At 55.3% G+C, this 15,291-nt stretch overlaps 1 protein-coding gene across 5 annotated transcripts in view; it reads left to right on the forward strand.

Moving 5' to 3' along the window:
• The window catches only part of AHDC1 (AT-hook DNA binding motif containing 1), a 75,143-nt gene extending 62,130 nt beyond the window's left edge, over window positions 1–13,013 (forward strand). For 4 of the 5 annotated variants that reach the window (XM_052657017.1, XM_052657018.1, XM_052657016.1 and 1 more), the window contains one exon: window positions 3,093–3,678. The gene's annotated coding sequence lies outside the window, so the exon portion shown is untranslated. Of the gene's footprint in view, window positions 1–3,092; window positions 3,679–12,945 lie in introns of those variants that run through there. The other variant, XM_052657019.1, reaches the window with a different exon arrangement.
• Window positions 13,014–15,291: the final 2,278 nt, after the last annotated feature.

Here is a 15,291-nt window from a genome sequence, read left to right on the forward strand (position 1 = left end):
TCAAATTCTCACACACTCTTTGCCTTCTGTTCCACTGTCGTATAAGATGTTGAAACCCCCCCTTTCTGGAGGGTAGAGACTTGAAGCTGGGGCTATATTTTAGACTACCTCTCCGCTGGTTTGCTTGAGTGAATGCACAAACATGCTCCTTTTGCTGGGGAGAGCAGGTCTCTTTGGACAACCTGGTTTATCCATGGTCTTCAGCATTTTAAATTCCTGCTCAACTCAGCTCTCTCTTGGTGCCCCCAGTGCCAGCCTCCACTGACAGGCAGAGGCCACTGAGAGACCTGGCCCCACAGACTAGGTAAAACTGCTGGAGCACTAGGCTCCGTGGCATATAGCTCTGCAGCCCTTCCTTATGGAGGTACTAAAAGGTTAAGTCTCGTGAACAACGGCCCATGTCCTGGGGCGCTAGCCACGTGCTGGCATCGGGGATGCCCAGGAGGAGCTCGGAAGGGAATGACAAGTGCCCCAGTAGCTATGGTAACAGGGTGGTCTGAGGAGGCGTCTGGAGGTGTGCAAGACCTGAGCTGGACCTTGACTTCCCCATCGGACGTAGACCGGTCACAGCTATGTCACTCAGTCCCTATATACCATTGACCCCAGCGTGTGCTGGGCGCCGTGCTCAGCAGTGAGTTGGAAGAGTCAGTCTTTCCCACCAAAGCTGGGTGAAGTGTGTTTCCTGAGCCCCCGAGGGGTTCTCTTGCCGTACCCCCATCTCCATGCCTTGTGATCCCCTGGTTTGGGGGTCTGCTTTGCTTCCTTCTCTGCTCTGTGAGCCCCTCCTGAGCAGGAACCAGATCCGTCTTCCTCTCTGCTTTGTGCCCAGTGCCCAGCACTGGGCCGCCTGGCCCAGCAGCATTGGTTCTGGGCTGGGGTGAGTTGCACCTAGTGAGGTCAGGGTTCTACACAGCCATAGCACTCTGCCTTCCTGGCTCAGGAGCCTCTGGTTTTGATTCTCTCCCCATCCCCCACCCCCCACCATCCCCCAGATTCTGGCCAAGTCATGAAAGCTGGGGAGGGTGGTGGGAGGAGGAAGGTGAGACAGCGGTGGCTTAGCAGAGGGTGAGAAAGCCTCCCCGCTGCCTGGCCGCCGGCACCACGGGAATGGTTCTGGCAGGAGCTGCCTGCTGGGCTGAGATCACCATGGAGACCTGGCTTGGAGAGGGTCACTGGCAGTGGCTAAGGGTTGGAGGGGGGTGGGGGCGACAGGGATTTGTGCAGAGGCTCCCAGCCTGCCCTGGGGCCCTTAGGGGAAGCAGGGGAGGCTGGGGTTCAGTACAGTTTGCTTGTTAAGTGGTTTGGAGCTGCTCGTCCTGAATCTCCCCCTCACTTGTCACCCCAGTACACCATATCTGTCACCCCAACGGCCATTCCTTAGCTTGGCAGCTGTTCTTCAACTGCAGTAAAGCTGTCTTACAGATAGATGCCCCCAGCCCTCCAGCAGAACCTGTGCCCCCCGACCCGTTTATCACTCCCCTAACTGGAGAACTGGCACCCACCCCAACTGCACCCCAGGTCCCCACCTCCCCAGTTGTGATACAGCTGTCACCCTAACAATCACACCTCTTACCCCTATGGCTAATTTTCCATCCTTGTCTCACCAGCAGGAGACCTGGCAGCCTAACAGAGATACAGCTCCTGCCCTCCCACTCACGCCTCTGCAAGCCACCTGGGCGGATGCACCAGGATGGGACTCTGTTCCCCTCCCAGGGGTCCACCTGGCTCCCCTGGCCCTTGAGGGGAGTCCTGGCAAGTCCAGCCTCAGGACAAAAGTCTTCCCCGGGGCTGACTGCCCAGCAGACAGCAGTCAGGGCTGAGCAGAATTTAAATGTGGCCCCACTGGAAAGGGAAGCCAAGAAAGAGGACAAGAGAGGAAAGGCTTTCAGTGGTTGCTGGTTCTACGGGAGGGGGGTGGCGGGGAGGAGGGTGGATGGCTCCCTGAGGATTCTCAGAAGGTGGTTCTAGCACCTCCCATGCCTGCCCATTAATTTCAGTGGCATGGCCACTCACCAAGTATAGGAGACGTGAATTTTAGGGCTCTGAGAAGACGGAGCCTCAAAAGAGCCAGGATAGTAACTAGAGATCTTGAGAATATCACCTCTTTTCCACTGGACATCTTCCTGCTCACCCGAGCAAAGCTCAGGGTCTGGATAGGAAATCAGGTCCCCAGAGCCCTGTAAACGTAATTAGGACCATCTAGGGAAGTGGGTGACTTGATATCTCTAGTGTTTGATGATTGTAGGGACTGGGGGAGTTTCTGAGCTTCCGGAAGGCAGGGGCTGCAGACAACACAGATGCTATTGTGTTGTCTTCTGTTTTCCTTTATTCCGACAGACTTCCTCATCACCTCACCTCTGTAAGGAACAGAATGGCAATGGTAGGGAATGGGGAGAAGGTTGGATTTAGAAGAAATTAAAGCCGCAGTTCACACCTGTGCTGTGTTAGGGCCTTGTCTTCCCATTATGTCATTCCTCAGAACAGCATCAGTAGGAGGAATTGCTAAACTTACTGTTACATTAGGAAATGGAGACTTGGAGAGCCTAGCTGGCCCAAGCCCCAAGAGGATAATGACTCCTGCTAATTAGTGTCACTTAATGATGCATTTATGGACTGGCCGTAATCTGCCTCGAACCACTGAATCTTCCCAGCAAATACATAGTTCTGTTATCCCCTTTTTACAGATGAGTAAACTGAGGCCCACAGAGATCCACTGACTTGCCCAAGGTCATAGAGCTATGAAATGGAGGTGCTAGCATTTGAGCTCAGCTGTGTCTGACTCAGGAGCTCAAGTTCTTAGCAGGTTGCTCTGCCTGAAACTCCACCTTCTCATCCAGCCCATCCTTTTTCCCTCAGTGGTGTGGGCCTTGGGCACACACCTATTTTACCAGTGGGGAAATTGAGCTCAGAGCAGGCCAGAAGCAGGCCAGTTTCATGAGCGGGGCCGTTTGGAATTTTCTGGGAGGAGGAACAAGGCAGTTCACTTCTGGGTGAATTGGGTGGGGGGGTCCTGCTCTTAGACTCCCTGTTCCTAGAGCTCAGGGTCTCACCCTGCCACTGAGTTTTGCCTCTTCTCTTGTGTTTCTTTGCAGCTTTCAGAAAACCAACGCCAAGACCCCTCCCAGCGTCCACATCATCCTCCTCTGCCTGCCCCTCTGCCTCCTGCTGCCCCCCCACCCCGCACCCCCTGCAGCCCTGCCCCCTGCTCCCACCCCTCCCTGCCCATCTCCTCCACGCAGAAGCCGAAGGTGAGCCCTTTCTGCACAAAACCAGCAATTGTAAATACTTTTTAAAAATGTACAAAACTTAAAAAAACAAAACACAGTTTTAGAAAAAGACAAAAAAAAGAGAGAGAGAGCGCGCGCGAGTGTGCAAGAGGTTGCGAGCGGGGCCTCACGGTGTCCAGAGCCCCTGCAAGTATGCACTGAGAAATTTATCTACAGGTCGTTTGACAAAAATGAACAATATCCTATTTATTGTATATACTGTTTTATTATAAATCGTGGATTGTATATTGCATTCTGTAAACCTGCTGTGGTCCCGTGGTGTGCAAATTCGCATGGTGGGGGGGAGGGAGAAGAACCTCTTGCGGGAGCTTTTTTTTTTTTTCTTTTTTTCTTTCTTATTTTTCACTCTTTTGGGTTTTCTCTTCTGTTGTTGTTGTTTTCTGTTGGCAGGACACACCCAAAGATCCAAGTTTGTATTAAAAAGAAATGAAAAAAAGCAAAAAAAAAAAAAACAAAAAAAAAAAAACAAAAAAACAACCTCGTGTCTTGTGAAAGGGGATGAATGAGGGTGGACAGAATGGAAGGGGTGACAGCTGCGGGTCATCACCATCCACCGGGTCCCTGGAGAAGTTGAAATGTCTCCGCCACGTTCCCTCCCTCAGAGTTCTTCCTTCTGCCTGAGATCAGTGTCACTTTTGCATCTGGGCCCCTCTCTTTGCACACCAGGCCTTGGGTCTCCCCTGCCTCTGGGCTCCTTGGTCTTAGCCCCAAAGTTTTCTAGGCCCTGCTGCATTCTGACCCAGGTCCAGGGAGTCTGCCTTTTAGAGCTTCATTTTGATTTAGGTCCTGGGTCTCCCCTGATTCTGAGACCCCTCTTCTCCCCCAAGCCCTAGGTTTCCTCTCCCTGAGGATCCCCCATTATAAATCAGGTCTTGGGTGCCCCCCTGCTTCCCGACCCCCTCACTCCATCCTCAGCCCTGGGTCTCTGACTCTAGCCCCTTCATTTGTCCTGTGTCCCCCCAGCCTTTGGGCCCCACAGTTATATTCCAGTTAGGATACTTGTCTTTGAGATACTCAGTCCATCCTAAGGGCAAGAACCCTTGTGGTTCACCCCCTTTTCCCACAAGTACTGGAGTATCCCGTTTATGTGTCTCCTGTTTACCCCAGGGCCTGGGTCTTCTTTGTCTCCAGCACCCGCCCTTCCCCACTTTTTTGCCCCAACACACCTTCACCTGCCTATGCAAACTGCAAGATTTGACTAGGCCAGTGACCTCAATTCTTCTGCCTTCCCCTGTCTTTCCACCCTGAACCCCAAATGCCAGGTCTGAATTTCCTCCCAGCTTCTGTAAACTTTGGAAAAAGAAAACTAATTCTGAGCCTATTTCTGGTGGACCTGGCAGGGCGAGCTGTGTCCCACCCCCTGACCTTGACGAGCTCTTGGCTGCCCTTGACCAAATAATGCCCACACTGGGCTGCCTGGTCCTGAGCAGGCAGCTTTTCCCATAGCCCCAGTTTATGTCTGTTGAGACTCAAGGTGACCCCCAAGGGACAGCTCCGTACCACCTGCCCCCCTCCCCACCCAAGCAGCATGGCCCAGGCATTGGGAGAGTCAGAGGAACCCTCGATCTGGGAGAAGAAGATAAACTCCCCCAACTTCTGGGCATCCCTATCTGAAAGAAGACACCGGAGGGTTCAGACAGGGGGAAGTAACAGCCCCTAAAACCTCAGTCTCGTGGTGGATGTGAAGGTTCATTCTCCCACCAAGCCTTCCTCCTTTGCAGTCCCAAGACTCCCCCTCCTGCAGTGAGGGCCCAGGCATCAGGCTGCAGTGGGGTGGGACTGGCAGGGGTGGTAAGACCTGGCGAGGGTTTCGTGGAGGCCGAGACCAGGGTGTGAGGCCGAAGAACCCAGGGAGTTCCCAATGGAGGAAAGAGCCAGGGGATGGAAGCTGCAAGTGGTTAGATCCAGGTGGAGTAGACACTTGTCTGTTTGGGGAGGAAAGACGGCTTTCACGAAGTCACCCCAGGGCTGGGGGCCGGTGGGGGGGCAGGCTGGTTGGAAGGGGTGGGTGGCCTCAAAGGGACCAGCGGGGGAAGCCTTGAGATGTTTGTTTTCAGCCCCAAGAGTCGCCTGCAGGGAGAAAATGAGTATGTTCATCATTCTGCTGCTGAGGAAGCAGAGGAGACCTAGGGAGGCTGTCCAGGTGGGGCAGGCTGGGTAGAGGGTGGGGCCCTGGTGAGGAGGGCTGAGGGCCGGGGGTGGGTGGGGGTGCCCTGGGGGAAGGGGGTAACAGGATTATTCTGTGGAAGGCATTGTTGGGGCTCTGAGAGAGGAAGGACAGAAGTGGTGTGCCTAGGAATTGGGGTGGGGGTGGGGGAGGGGTGACCCAGGAAGGAAATGGGAGTTGAGGGAGGTAATTATAGCCCAGCAAGGGGGCTCTGTAACTCGAAGAGGGCTCTGTAGGAGGGGTGAGGTTTCACTGAAAAGAGAGGGGCGCCCAGAGAGGGATGGAACCCAGAGAAGGCCTTGTGGTTTCCGGGATGGGTGGGAGGCTGGGTGAGGAGGACAGGGGCTCCTTGAAAGGTGAAAAGGAGGCTCCTGGAGCTCAGGAAGGGGAAGGGTCTCAGTCTAGGGTCTGTGGCTTAGTCCTGGCTGAGGGGGGCGGGACCCAAGGTGTGTTTGGAGAGCAGACTCGGGGAGCTGCCAGGGCCAAGGGCACAGCCCTTGGGATGGAAGGTTCTCTTGGCCCTTGGGCCCTCGGGCTTCTGAAGGAAGGGGAGCAGAGACCCTGTTCAGAAGTTTGGCCCTTCACAGCCACCGTCCCACACCTGATCCCACAATACATCAAGGCAACTTGGCTCCTAGGTATTTGGATTTTGCCACTGTTCATTAAGCCCCTCCCTGAGGTTTTTTACTCCTCAGGACAATCTTTGAGGTAGGAAAAAATACTCAGCTCATTTACAGATGGGAAGACAGTTTCAGAGAAACAGTAACCTGTCCCAAGATCCCACAGGAGGTGGCAGAAGTAGGTTGACCGAGAGTCTGACTTTTTCATAACAAAGGGGAAAAAGTCTTGCTTATAAAATTCATCCCCAAATTCATCCATTCTGTGATTAAAATTTTAAATGATAGAAGTAAGATCAAGAAATAATTACATAACATTATATACTAGTTACTGTTCTAAACTAGATCTATAAAATCATTTTGTCTCCATGACAATCCCATGAGGCTTTATTGTAGTGATTATCAGCCCCATTTTACAGACAAGAAACTCAGGTGCAGAGAGGTCATTTACAAAGACATCTCAATGAGGACACCAGGAAACCCAAGCAATCTCCTTCAGGAGTCTGCTTCACTATACTGTTCAAAGTGAAAACCCACACTACCCCCATTCTTGGTAATAATCCTTACGTCAACATTTTCGAGTCCATTCATCTAGATCAGTGGTTCTCACCCCACAGAGATTTTATCTGTTGGCCTGGGTGGGGCCTGGGCATGGGGATTTTTAAAAGCTCCCCAGGTGGTTCTAATGTGCAGCCAAAGTTGAGAACATTGAATCTCGCTATTGTGCTGAATGTTTGCACACAAGCAGCCACCTGTGTGCACACACCTATATTTAACGTGTGGTCCTAGGTGTGCATAAAATGCTTTGTGTGTACACTAGGATACCCATCTGTTTTTCACTGAATGACTGGTTGTAAATTACCATGGGTTCTCTCAGTGACTGTTAGAAACACCATGTGAACACATTCATTCAACCAATATTTCTCACGCATCTACAAGATTCCAGGCACTGTCCCAGGCACCTGGGGCTACAACAGGTGGGGTTCCTGCCCTTGTGTGTATGGTCTGATGGAATTGACAAATTTGTTCTTAGGTCTTTCCCTGTGGGTGACGGGTTGGGAACCCCTCAGGGGTTGCTGAAGGGCGAATGGCAGGCTGGGGGAACTCAAGAAGGTGAGACTTGCTGTATGCATGGTGGATCTTCTGGCCCTGTGTATAGATGTGTAGAGAGAGGGAGACTGAGGGCATGTTTCCGGGTGTAAATGAGTGTGTGGCTGTGTGGCATGTGTATAAGGTGTACATGATCTGGGCCAGTGAAAATGTGGACAACTGTGTGTGTGTGAGGGGGGAGGTGTGTGTGTGCCTGTGCCCTTGTGTATCTGTTTCAGCGTGTGGTTGTGTCTGCCCTCTTTGTGCCTGTGCGCCTGTATGTTCCTTAAGGGTGTGTGTGTGTATTTGTGTCCGTGTGTATGCCCATGGCCCTGGGAGGGCCGAGTGCAATTGTAGGCACCGGCCAAGAATAGCACACAGATGGTAGCACATGCACACTGGAGCACTCGCTTGCATGTGCACACGCACACACGCACACACACACACACACACACACACACACAGCCAGCTGCTGCAAGGAGGAGGCTGGCTTCCAGTCCTAGGGCACAAACTCCCAGGGCCAAGAGAATTCTGCTTTGGGTGTGTGGAGGAGGCACAGCTGGGGCTGGAAACGCTAGAGTGGGAGGAAGGGAGGGAGAGAGGGAGGGAGGCTGGGGAGCCACATCCTTGATCTCTGGTCTGTTTCAGCAGTTCCGGACTTGGTGCTCTGGGTCTCTGTGTGACTCTGGGTCTCTCTCTTGGATCTCTGTTTCTCTCTTCTGGGTTTTGGGCTCTGAGGCTGATCATATGACTCTAGGTCACCACCTCTGCAGCCTGCTTGGCTCTCTGTGTCCTCTTCCAAGTCTCTCTGTCTCTGTGTCTGCCTCTGTCTCCGTGTCCTTCCTTGTCCTTGCCAGGTGGGAGGAGGGGGCCCAGTGCTCAGGGAGCAGGTGTTGGCTCATTCAGGCAGCAGGGAGTGAAGTTGAGAAGGGCACAGAGCCAGGAGCTCCTGGACACACAGTCACACTCCAGGACACAAACTCAGGGCACTTACAGGAACACACAATGACATACATGGAGAAGTAGGTTCTGGAGGACATACACACAGGTACACAGTTCAACACACAGCTGTGCCCCACCACACACAAGGATGCCAAACACCGAGAGTCACGTGCAAAGAAATCACACGTACACACGTACTCATCTAGGCACACCCGGATATACAGTCACAGGCACATGGCATTCTTCCAGAGGAAAACCCAGGGCCATGGGCATACACATGGACATAAACACACGCACACACACCCCCCGTAAGGAACATTCAGGTGTACAGGCACAAAGAGGGCAGACACAACCACACGCTGAAACACAGATACACAAAGGCACAGGCACACACTCAGTTACGCTGGGGCAGCCACACTCAGAGCCACAGACAATCAGGAGTAAGAAGGCAAATGAGCACAGACAGGCAGATACCCTCAAGGACAACCAGACACAGAGGCACAACAGGCGCGCTGAGGGACACACCCAGGCACAAGCAGATCATCCTCAGGTACACTCCCCCCCCCACTCCGGGCTCACTCTGGAGCACCTGGGGACACGCCCACAGGCGGCGGGCGCGGGGACCCGGCGGCCCAGCGCACCTGGCGCCCACGGCTCGCCCCCGGGAGCCCCCAGGCGCCCTGAGTGTGCGTGCCCGCGCGAGCGTGCCCGGCCCGCGCGCGCGGCCACCTGTGGGAGGAGAGGTGCGCGCTGCGCCCCGGGCAGCCTGGCCGGCGCGGCGCGGGGGGAGCGGTTGCCATGGCGCACAGAGCGCGACCGCATACTAATGGGGCGGCCACGGGGCTGCCCCCTGCCCGCCGCCCGCTCCCTCCGCCCACTCCTTCCTCCGGCTCAGCCAGAGTCGCCCCTGCCCTGCGGCTAGGCCCGCGCACCCCAATCCGAGAGCCAACGCACCCGCCGGCCTGGGGCCTGGGGCGGTCGGGAGGCCCGGGGATGGGAGAGGGGCGCTGCGGGACCCCCCAGAGGAGGCCCTGGCCGGGTGAAAGGCGGCGCGCGGGGCGAGGGCCTGGGGCGCTGCGGGGGCTGCCTGGCCTGGGCACCGGCACCAAACGGGCATTGGCAGCTGGGAGCGCAGGTGCTGTCTTGGAAACGGGGGTGGGGGGTAGCTAGGAGGGGGTGGCTATCCTGGGAGAGGGGGGAAATAAAGGGAGAATTTAACCCTTTCGTTGCCAGAGGGTCCTCCAGCCAGTCTTCCCCAGGCTTGACGGGGAGGGGGAGGGGACTTGACCAATCGCTAATACGGTCTGCACCCCTCACTTTCCATCTGCTTCCAGCATCTCTCCAGTTCTGGCAGGGGGCATCAGTTACCTTCCCTCCAGTCCTGCCCTTGTCTGACGGGTGAGGAGGGAGGGAGCGTGGAGGAGTGTGCTGAGGACTGGGGGCCAGAGAACGACGGCACCAGAAGGGTTACACCTCCCCACACCTTAATCCCAGTCCCAGAGACCCCCTTTCACGCAGCCTTGACCCCCTACCCTCTCAACCCCGCTGTTTTAATTGGCATGGAGGGGGCGTGGCCGTATCCCGGGGTGGGGGGAGCCGGCAGAGGGTTTGCAGGTAGAGGCAGTGGGAGGTGGGGGCTTAATAGAGGGGGGGGAGCCAGGCGGTTGCCTAGCAACCCCACAGCTGTCTGTTGACCTAGAAGAAGCTGCGCTGTCTTGACACAGCTGGTGTTTACATGTAACCGAGGCTCTGGCTTACCGCTTGCTTGGAGGAAAGCTGAGGCAGTGCCCTGGTGGCAGCCTGGCCTCGGCTCCCGGCTGCGGTGGGCTCCGTGCCTGGCTCCTGCCTGCCCTCCTTACTTCAGCTCCCACCTCAAGTCCAACGGGAGAGAGAGTGGGAGGGCAGATCTCAGAGCTGGAGGCACTGGGGCTGGGGACAACTGATAGACACACACACACACATACACATGGCACAAAACCCGAGGCCTTCAACACAGAAACGGTGGAAGACTGAAAAAGGACTGAGGGACAGAGGTGCTCAGTTTGTGCACAGATTTCAACCCTCACAGACAACTCCATCATTTGCAGGAACACATGGACACACAGACCCACGAAATCAAGCTGACAGCAGGCACACACACCGGCACAGAGGTGCCTGTTGACAAAATGACGTCCAGGCAGACACACGGAAACAGAGTCATCAGATGGCGGACATCCCAACATGCAGACACACTCGCGAATCTCTTGGTACAGAGGACAAACAGACACCAACCATCTGATAGAGACACACACTCCAGCACACTGCCACGCCGAATTCTCCATGTGGTAACACCGGCAGCTATCACACCACCACAGTCCATTCCAGCCTCAGGTTTGCAGGTCTGCATTATGAAAGAAACCCAGCCTCACATACAGAGGAACATTCTCACAGGGGATCACCCAACTCCCCAAACTTTCATTGATTGCCCACAAGGTTTAAGGCAGGCAGCTGCTGACAGCACGGACATAAGCAAAGACACACCCAGGAGCCTAACATGTGATGGGACACAGGTCCCTGAAGCACCACGGGCCCTGACATGTCCCGCCCGCACCCACACAAACACATGCCGGCCTAGGGTGTGAGCCGAGCTGAGACTCCTCCCTGCCCACAAGCCCTGAGTAGCAGCAGATGTGCCTTGGGGTCAGAGGGCCCTAGTGGCTCCAGGACCAGCTCCAGATGAACCCACACTGCCTGGGCTGTACCCTTGACCCTCAGCACTAGGGAGGAAACAGCATCAGCTTCCCTGGGAGCCCCCTACCCAGGCTGAGGGGGAAAGATATAGCCCATCCCCAGAACCCCTGGTTGGAAGCCCTGTCCTCCCAAGTCCCCGCCTGGACTGACAGAGGAGACATGGTCCTGCCCACAGCAGCCCTGATCAGATGGAGGCTGTATCTCCCTCCCAGGCAGCTCTGGACGCTACAGACACAGACACACACACACCCTAGCATGTGGCAGCTCCCAGGAGGTTCTGGAGGGCTTCCTGACAGAGGTGAGCCTGGGGCCTGGTTTGGGAGTCCAAGAGGGAAGAAGGAGGGGGTGTGCTGAGGAGGGCCTCCTTATCTCACCCCACACCCGCCCCTCGCCCAGCGGTTCCTCCTCCCCCCAGGGCCCGAGGGGCCTGCTGGGGCCCCACAGCCCCATCAGCCGAAGCAGTGAGCAGGAGGAGGAGAATGGATATTTTTAGCTTCTCTGCCACTGACATTTCGCAGCAGGCGACCTGGGGTGAAGCTGAGTGAGTGCTGAAGGCTGGGAGAAGCCGCCAGCGCCTTCCCGCCCCCGTGCACATGCACACACAACTGTGCACGCACACAGACACATCCCCCAACACTCACTGAAGGGACACAGCTTCAGGTACACAAGTTATGTGTGGATCTAGACACACACACGCACGCGCACACCTGCACACACACTCGGTTCACAAGCCACTTTAGCCTAAAACTGCACACACTTGGACGACACCAAAATGTACCCGTTCACACACCCAGATACATGCACACACAGTTCAGAGATAAAACTCACCTCCCACACATAGCCGAGCATGCGCCCATTCGCTCATCATTTAGAAGAGAAATAGGATTTAATGCCTACTGTGTGTTAGGCACTATTCTAAACACAAAAGGTACCATGAAGAAAACAGACCAAAATTCCAGCCTCACAGAGTTTACATTCTGGTGGGGGAATGTTTGACCATAAATAGACAAAGTACCATTTCAAGAACCACACACTGAACCCAATCCCCCGAAATGTACAACCACATATGTGAACAGCTCCCTCACATTCATTGTCCCACAAATACACATAACTGCACACTCCACCCTTAGTCAAGACTCACACACACCACTCCACCTTGTACCTCAAAACAATCACAGATGTGTACACAGCTGCACTCATATACAATTATACACTTCACATATAAATACGCAAACACGATACACACAAATCCAGCCACACTCACACAGCGCATAGCCATATAATTTACTTACCTGCATACACACAATACAGCCTCCACAACAGCATGTAAATGCAAGGTCACACAGCCTCCTCCACATACCCGAATGTACTTACACACACATGCACACAACCTCAGGGTAAAATTCCTCTTCCTGCCTAGAGCACACACACACATGTACACATTCCCACAATCCTTCCCCTACCCAGGGAAGTCCAAGCCTGTGTGCCTATGTTCACAGGTGTACATACAGTGTCTTATCACACTCACAATGTCACATACACACCTAACTCCCAAGCTCCAAAGAGGCCACACACCCAGGTTCACACCCACCCCATTTTCTCTTAAGGTGAGTCTAGTCACAGCACACTACATGTGCGCCTGGAATTCTGCCCCCAAGATTCCAACCCTACTGACCCCAGGGTTTAGAGGGCTGAGTCCAGGCCTTAGAGAAACCCAGCAAGGGGCAGGACTCCCTCAGAGCTCAGAGTCTGCCCTTGGTGCCCAGGCTGGAGGTGGAGCCAGGAAAGTTTAAGCTTCTGAGATCTGCCACCAGGCCCCTCCCCACTTTGCTCTCCTCCACACCTCCCTCACTTCCTCCTTTAAAAAAAATATATGTATATATATATATATATTTATTTATTTATTTGGTTGCATCAGCTCCTAGGGCATGTGGGATCTAGTTCCCTGACCAAGGATCGAACCCAGGACCCCTGCATTGAAAGCACAGAGCCTTAGCCAGTGGACCACCAGGGAAGTCCCCTCCATCTCTTCTGAGTTCCTTTCCTTCTCTTTCTCCATCTCCCCATCCCAGTAGCCCTTGGCCCAGAACCAAACTCTCCTTTTCTCTTCCAGGTTCTGCTGCCCCAGAGGGTATTGGCGCCCTTGTGATAAACAGACGGACTATCAAGCGGACAGACACATCACTTGGGACAAAAAAACCAAAGCAAAAGCCAGAGGTCGTTGTCGTATCCTGAAGAACTAGGAGGGAGAAACAGCTCAGTGGGAAGGCTAGGATAGGATGGACTGGCCCCTGGGCCAGCGCGCACAGCAGACACACTAGGCAGAGGGGCAGCTGTGGGTTCCAGTTCTGACTCTGCTGTGTTACCCTGGATCCATTGCTACCCCTCTCTGGGTCGCTCTTCTGCTTCTAACAAAGAGAAAGCTGCCGTTGGTGATTTCTGAGGCAACCAAAATTCTCAAAGACTCTGCAGCAGTTGTATAACAGGGAGGGGGCCCAGGAGCCTTGGGAGTCTGATTAGAGTAATAAGAGGCCCCTCCTCAGGGGCTGCCCCACCCCTGCAGCCTCCTCCCCCTTCTAGGCCTGGGCTCTCCCCTCGGTTGAAGCACCTGAAGCCAACAGCACCCCCTGCCCCCTAGTGCCTATAAACACATGTGCTCCTCTAAGCCTGAGCCATGTGTTTCACCCTCTCTGGACCTTAGGCTTTCCAGGCTTGTGTATTTAGGGGCTCACATTTGGGCTCTGTGCCGGTGAGCCAGTCTATGTGTGCACTGTCTGTCTGTCTGTCCAGCTGCCAGCAGCCTTCAGGCGCCAGGAGGAGAGGTGGGGGCGGGGAGGGAGGTAGCGTTGACAAGTTCCAATGTCTGGCTTTCCCTCCTGGAAACCCCGAGCTGGGGCTGGCCCCCCCTTCCCTTCCTGTCTCTCTCGCTCAAGCACGTCCCTTCTAAGAGCCCCTCTCTGCAGACACCCCCAGTGGAACCAAGCCCAGATTCGCTGCCAAGAAGGCCGACATTTCTTCAACTTGCCACGTTAAAGGGGCCTGCACAGGCACGCACTCAAACCATCCCCCCCATGTCCTCCTCCTGTGCACATTCAGACGACCCGAAACACACAAAGACACGGTTGGACACAGCGGCCACCTGTGCACACAGGAGGTAGCACATGGAGCGCATCTGACCCCGGGCTCACAGACAAGTACAAACACAGCCATGTGCTCCCCCTTCCTACGCCCAGCTTATCACAGACCCCCGAAGCACGCCGTTTCCAGCACGCGGTGCTCACAGACACGCATAAACACAGTCATACACAGGGCCTTGCCGAGCAGAGAAACAAGTGCAAACCCGTAGCGCATTGTCTCCCTGCACCGCACAGCCGCCACACCACCACGGCTGCTGCGGCCCCTGCGGATGCAACCCCAGGAACACAACACCCAGGCCGCCCGTTCTCTGCACACACAGCCCAGCAGTCGACAATCACACACGGTCATCCTCTGCGTGACCAGAGATAACCATGCTTACAAAGCCTGCCGGGCACAGAGAGACACTCCGTGCCCACGCCCTAGACATTTGGGCCAGCCTTCTCTGTTCCACAGTGTCTTCCTGGGACCTGCCTCAAATCCCAGCTGCAAGCATCCCTCTGGTGTGCACACAATCACTGTCCCCTGGGCAAACACAGAGGAGCTCAGACTCACGGTATCATCGTTATCCTCTTGGACACGATAACGAATTCACAGGGGGCCAACACACCCAGACACTAGGTGAGTACACAGACTCAGACACGCGTGCTGAGCCTTCTATCCACACACCAATTCCTTGTCACTAACAGTTGTCATCTTGTTGTCTTCCCTCGTGCAAACAACGCAGTGGTACCCCCCGCCCCGTGTCTCACAAACCAGCACAAACTCACCACACACAGCATCGCCTGTGCACACTGAGGCAAACATAGACTCACACCAATCTCCCCCAACATCCCCCCCCCCATGCTTGCACATACAAGCATGCACGCAGCCACGGAGAGACCCAGCTATCTGAAGCTCACACACAGACACACCAGCCCCAGGCCTGCAGCCCCAATCGCCTGGCCTCCCTGTCTTGGCTGGTGAGGGTGGGGAAGGACTGGGAAGGTTGGGGGCTGGCTCAGCCCTTGTTCCCTCCCTCCGCCGGCTGGCTCGCTCCTTCCTGTCTGGCAGAGTCAGCCAGCCGAGCCCCAGCTCCAGCAGCCCTGGCTGTTCTGGGCAAACTCTCTCGGCGGGCTGGTCTCGGCTGATGCCGTAGCAGCAGCAGCAGCAGGGGCGAGAAGGCTGCGGGCGGCTGCCAACGTGGCAGACGGCGGGCAGGGCGGCAGGAAGGAAGCTGGGCCCATTCTGCGCCCACTCACTGGGGGAGACAAAAGCCAAGGGGGCTGGATGAGTAGGCAAGGCAGCTGGGCAGGGGGACTTCGTGCCCAGCCCGGGCTCTGGG

Source organism: Budorcas taxicolor, chromosome 2, assembly GCF_023091745.1.
Source record: "Budorcas taxicolor isolate Tak-1 chromosome 2, Takin1.1, whole genome shotgun sequence".
NCBI lineage: Eukaryota > Metazoa > Chordata > Mammalia > Artiodactyla > Bovidae > Budorcas > Budorcas taxicolor.